Genomic DNA, 6514 nt, shown 5'->3' on the forward strand with positions numbered 1-6514 from the left:
GGCACAAGATGATAAAGAGAGAGCTTCGTCTATCGATGAACAGCGGATTGACGAAGCTCTTGGCATTTATTTTCTTTTCTTTCCTTTCCTATCAGCGGGTTCCGACCCTTTTGTTTGAAATTTCTTCGTTTGTACTGAACCGCTTGCATAATCAAATCATGTTCCACAAGATCCTATATCAGCTATACATCCTCCTTGCATTTATGTCAGAGATGTCGCCAGTGCTATGGTCTTTGGTTTATGTATATAAAAAATGATGAATAGGATTGAGGCACTCCACTCGCCACCAATGCGGAAGGTTGTCTCCCAAAAGAATGGAACATTGTTTCGCTCTATTGGATGCGTCGATCCCGTATAACAAGTGAGATCTTTACCCTCAAATTCAAACATGTGCGCGCAAAATGCTATCCTGCTTTATTGTTACACAGCAATAGAAGCCTGCTTATGTTGCTTCGGCGGAACTTTTTCGCCCTCTCTTCGCTCTGGATAGGAATGCTAGTGGACACGGGGAGAGAGAAGGAAAAGCGTATCAAAATAAAGATACCACTACTTCGCCTCTTTGTTGGACCGCCGGCTCGAACACAGTGGTCTCTGACCAGGACCAGGAACCAATTCGAATTTGGATCTTGACATGTCAGTGGTTTATACCGTAGGCATTTTGCCAAGAAGTTGGTGGGACTATCATGAATTAGGTCGGGGTGGCTGGTGGTTTTGGGATCCCGTAGAAAATGCTTTTTTATGCCTTGTGTATTAGCAACAGCTCATATTCATTCAGTAATTCCACCCCTTCTTCATTCTTGCACCTCGTTTCTTAATATTGTTACTTTTCCATGTTGTCTCATGAACTTTTTCAATACGGTCCGGATTGCTAGCTCTCGTTCATAGTTTTGCTACAGATTAAAAAAGAAGAATCTTATTATGGCGGTTCTTCCTTCTAATGACCGGAATATCTATGATTCTTTTCTCCCAGATGAAGCAGCATGCATCAGTCCGTAGAACCTATAAAAAGGAGATAGTTGTGGTGCGAAGTACTCTTGTGCACCTAAGTCATTCGGCTCGCGAGCTACACCGAGCGAGTACGGTTAGGGAAGTGATTCTAGTTAAGTATCATACTTGAATACAAAGCACGCCTTTCATATTCCTTAACCATGTGCCTACATGGGATGTGTCCTAGTTCTACCCTTGGCAAGTAGAACACCCTCATCGGAGTATGTTAGAACTCCAGATTCCATGCTTTGCTAACATGGTCTATGTCGTTTATTGCCTATTCTCATAATATGGGATACTTACTATCATTAGAAAAGTTCTATAAAGTTTAGGTGGTGGTATGGGACGATATCTAGACATTGCATAATAGGCTTTGAAGGTGTTAGTGAGAGTCCCTGGGTTTTGTTCAAGACCATTACTTGAATGTCCTTTATAGTGTGAAGGAGTCTTACATGAACTAATTTATGTAATGATTTAAGTTAAGAAAGTATGCTAAAATGAAGTAGTACTTATCTAGAAAAATTAATGGTTGTCTAGTTAAGGTGTGAAGGGGGCATAGGAATGGTCTCTTCTTATCTTACCTAGATAAGTCTTAAGAATGACTCTAGTTAGGGAAGTTGGTTGATTATGTGGACATGATCAATGCCTTAGGTAGTCCTAAGTATTACTTAGGTAATCTTGAAGAGTTACTATGGACATTATCTTCTTGATTTACTTAAGTATGTATTTTGATAGCCTTTGGAAGGAGATTAACATATCACCTCTATGTTAATGTGTTAAGTGAAAATGATTCTATATTAGGTATTCTATAGGATCTCTTAAGTGTGTGTGTGTGTGTTAGGGATTGTATGGGCGGTCGCTTCACAACTCACTCAAGTGAACCTTAGAGTCACCTTGGTAGAAGAATCTCATGTTCTTATGTTAATGTCTCTTAAGTGTGTATGTGACTCATTATAAGTAATCTTGAGGGTCGTTAGGCACATCTAGAGAGGGCATATGGGCGGTCTCTCTTTGTGTGACTTAAGTGAATCTTAGGTAGCTTTGAATGAGAAGATTTCATGCTAAAGGGTGTTTAAAGTAAAGTGAATTGAATTAACTATAAGGTTTATAAGAATGTGACTTTTTGCTTAAGTGATTTCTTATGTATTTCTAAGTTATTAAATGTTATTCTTATGCTTAAAGTATGATGTTTTAATCGAAATTCATGAAAAACATGTTATTTACTAAATGTCCCTTTTTCATGGTTTTTGCATGGCTTCCATACATAGTATATCTAATGTGATAACCCCTTCTTTTCCTTTTTTTACTAAATTGTAGGGAATTGGAAGTCTTGATGTGCCATGGAGGATGGCTAGGTTTCTAAGGCTTTGAAGATTATGTATTGGTGAGTCCTCATCAATCGGGGACAATATCCACAAGTTCCTTGTGTCATAGTCTTTATTTTATGTCTTGTATGGGATTAGTCCCAAGTATTGTATACTCTAAATTATAGATGGTTCAAGTAGATGTTGTAAAGATTTAATGTTTTAAATGACAGTCTTCCGCTTGTGTAATGTTTATGAAAAAGTTCTTCGTGTGTGAAGAAAGTTTTAAATTCTTACCTATTTTAGGATGTTTATTATGCAATGAATGATATGAGAGGCTTAGATAAGACTTTTTGAAGTCTCATTTGCCGTGTGACGACACAAGGATGCCCTAAATTCTAGGGTGTACTTGCAGGTCGTGACAATATACTCATACTTCATTTAGGCATAATCTAAGCAAGACAAATAATTCAAGCTTCATAATAAATATCAACATGAAACTCATCATTAAAAAATCATTTCACACAGTAGGACTTTAAAGCCATACTCACAATACATACCAAATATAACCAAATACAACAATTAAACACCGCCACCAAGTAGGTGAACCATATCACTCAAGCACATTTCATTATAGGAGTTATACAATATAAGTAACTCAACATTTAACCAAGCTTTCATCACCTATAACCAATTCCTCAATATTTCATCATAAAATAGCCCTTAGGGCAGTAGCTAAACAATAATATCAACATTAGGAAACCAAAGTTCAAAAACTACACAATCATTTTCATTTGACCAATTTTTCAAGCTAGAAGTTGGAAAGATTCATAAGCATGAGTTCATTAGGGTTTTGACATTAAAATCATCAATTAATACTATAAACAACATATTTGAATCATTAAAACACTTTTAAATGAAGAATCATGCTTAGAATCAAAACTAGGAGAAGATAGATTTTGGAAACCCTTTTTGAAATCTTTTAGAAATGACTCCTTGAATGGAAGAGGGTTCAAGGTTAACTACCATATCTCAAAGAGAAGGAAACCCACTGATTTTTTTATTAAGAAACCATCCACCACCATCCCTCCAAGACATTCTTGAGTCCAAGCTTCAGTTTTGTTTTATAGAGAGTCTTTCTTGAAAGAGGATTTTGGGTTTTAGGAAATCAAGTCTAAAATTAGGTCTAAGTGTCTGAACACTCTTAATATACCTAAAATACCTTGAAATTATCATCCCAGGTTTATAAAATACTTGGGGTGAATTTACCAAACACCCCGAGCCAAAGCAATTTTTTTGCAGCTTTACACAGCACCATCGACGCCTCCTCACAGACGGGCCATCAATGCATCGACGTCCCATTGATGAGGGTTCATAGGTTAATTCTGCAACACACACAACCTTCAGACTTGAAGTTCCATTCGACGGACCAAGTCTATGAGTCGTCGATTGGTCTATTGGTCGTTGACTTGTTCGTTGATGGACACTATCTAGGAAGTTTTAGGTCTACGTCTTGGGCCCTTCTCTAGGGCCCCTCATCGGTCCTAGGTGGGGTCGTACACGGACGTTAAACCCCTTTACTAAGGAATCTAGATCTTAGGGATATCGCACACCAATTTCGATCAAAATGAACACGTAAAACTCACTAAAACACATCAAGACACACAAGCACTTTCTAAGACACACCTTCCAATCGTCATGGATGTTCTTAGACGTTTGACCTCCAAACGTCTCCAAACTTCACACACTGCCTAAGAACATACTTATAACTCATTTTAACACATAATTAACTCATGAAACATGTATGAAGATCTATTTCACCTTAGTTCGTTTTAGGGTGTCACATTTGGTTTGGGTCTTGAGATATAATGAGTTAATAGGGTATTTAATTACTTAAAATACTTTATTTGTGAAATAAACCCATCTTGGCCAATCCATTTGACAATTCACAGCTTCAAAACACGTCGTACGACCCACATACCGTGGTCCACTCACTACCCCTCTTGCAAGTCTGTGGGTGGGGTCTTCAACTTGTAAATTTAGGGCTACAAGACCCCATCCTACGGGGTGTGGGTCCATCTACGGGTTGTACATGTCCATCGATAGGTTACTATAATTTTAACAGCTTTTTGGTTTCTTGGGATTTTGGGGTTATGTCTTAGGGTCCTCATCAAAGATCCCTTCGTTAGTCCTTCGGGAGTCGTACCTTGAAGTTTGACCCCTATACCCCCTTGACGCATGCTTGGGAATTCGTTCTACACTCTCAAACTCCATATCAAACTCACAAACGAACTCATTAGGCTCTATGTCTACCTACAAGTTTATTGGGTGTTACATAAATGGTGTTTGTGTATTGATATTGTACTTATTTCTTTTCTTGTTGAGTATAGTGAATCTTCTAGAGACTAATCAGAGACATTAGTTGAGAAACATCTGATTTTAAGTCCAAGGGTCATATTTTCTTTCAAGCTTCCACAGATCCATCAATGTTTTCTTGTCCTTTTGCTCAAACACAGACTATTAACTTAGTTATATTTAGTGTTGGGGTTGCACCCCCATTTTGGAATTTTTTAGTGTTTTGGTGTGGTGACTTTTAGTTCTCAGGGTTATTGTTACAATGTTTGTTTTAATATTATTGAGTTGAATTTATGGGAACTCAATTCTTTTATATTTAAACTATTTCACACACACATACATATATGACTTAATTGCTCAAATGGTATTGGGTTGATTTGGGTTAGATGGTTCTCCCGTCGGTTTGTTTAGGATAGGTGTCACTCACGAGGTCTAGGTCGTGACAATCTTGGTATCATAGCCCTAGGTTCATTGATCTCATCATAAAAAACTAGACTAGCACAGTCGTATTAAACGGTATATAGATATTTGTACTTTCTGCTATAGGCTACAAATCATTAGAAAATTTTTTCGTGCTATGACATCATTCCAATTTATATTAGCTAATCCAAATTGGCATCGAATCTCATCCACACTTTTGTATGCAAACGGTTAATGCTAGATGCAAAGGAGCAATATTTGTAGCTCTAGCAACGGAGCCAACATTGAGCCCACAACGAAAGTTCGTGGTAGATGGAGAGGCAAAGGGAAGGGCAGAACAATGGAAACACCCACCAGAGGTGGAGCTCAGAATGTGAGCGCACCAAGAAGAGAGACCCCACCCGAACATCAGGATCCACTTATAGAGAAATAGGTGGAAATTGAGATCAGGCTAAGGTTGAAACTATGTTAAGGACATAGACTAGGGTAGTAGGTATCCCCCCCCCCAAGAGATTGTTCGTATGTACTCACTTTTCTGAGTGCGTTGGCTAGCACAGGAGCCACTCTCACAGTTTAGGTTGCTCAGGTTTTATTACTTATAAGAAGATAATCTTTTTTTTAATTAGAATAAAATTTGTATAAGATACATCTGAAATCGAGTTGTCCTTATGAACTTTTATAATACTCATGCATGCACGAGTATGAAATGCATAGATTAATCATGAATTAAATTTTATGTTCATATTTGTATCTTGTAATAATTTATTTATTACTTTATTTATTTTAATTCATTTGTCTTATTTTAATTTGGCGCGAAGTTTATGAAAAAAAATAAACATAAATTTAGTAAAATATCATTTAATTTTGTATCTTAAACATGTTATTTGAGAAATTGAAATTTAAAAGTTGTTAAGAAAATGAAAAAAAGACATATTTTCAAATGTATTAAAAAAATGAAAAATAGGTTGAACCAAATGAAGAATTGATTTTTGTCCAAGGTAAATAATTAAAAATAAATGTGTGCCTTGATAATAGTTCAACGGACTATTATCAAGAAAAAAAAGTCGTGTATTAATAATAATTAATTCAATGTATTTAATTAAATAAGATAAATAATTTTTAAAATTAATTTTTAAAAATATTAACTAATAAATAATAAATATTAGTTCATTTTAATTTAAAATTTGATTACCTTTTATAATTCAAGAATGGGTAAATACTTCAATTGAATATTTAAAATAACAAACTTTTATTGTATTGTTGAAAAGAAAGAATAATGTGACATGACATTCCATCAGGAGAAAGGAGGTTTTTTTTTTTAGGAAAATAAGAATAGTTGAGTGATATTATGATAATAGAAAAAATATAACTGATATTGTAGGATAAATATTCTAACATGTGTGACTCTATAAATTAAAAGAAACACATACTCCTCCCCCCCCCCCCGC

General features: G+C 35.9%; 1 pseudogene; it reads left to right on the plus strand.

Annotated features, from left to right (window-relative positions):
- Window positions 1-492: 492 nt before the first annotated feature.
- LOC114076891 lies at window positions 493-5443 on the plus strand (annotated as a pseudogene).
- The last annotated feature ends 1071 nt before the right edge of the window (window positions 5444-6514 follow it).

Source organism: Solanum pennellii, chromosome 4 (assembly GCF_001406875.1).
Source record: "Solanum pennellii chromosome 4, SPENNV200".
Classification (NCBI taxonomy): domain Eukaryota; kingdom Viridiplantae; phylum Streptophyta; class Magnoliopsida; order Solanales; family Solanaceae; genus Solanum; species Solanum pennellii.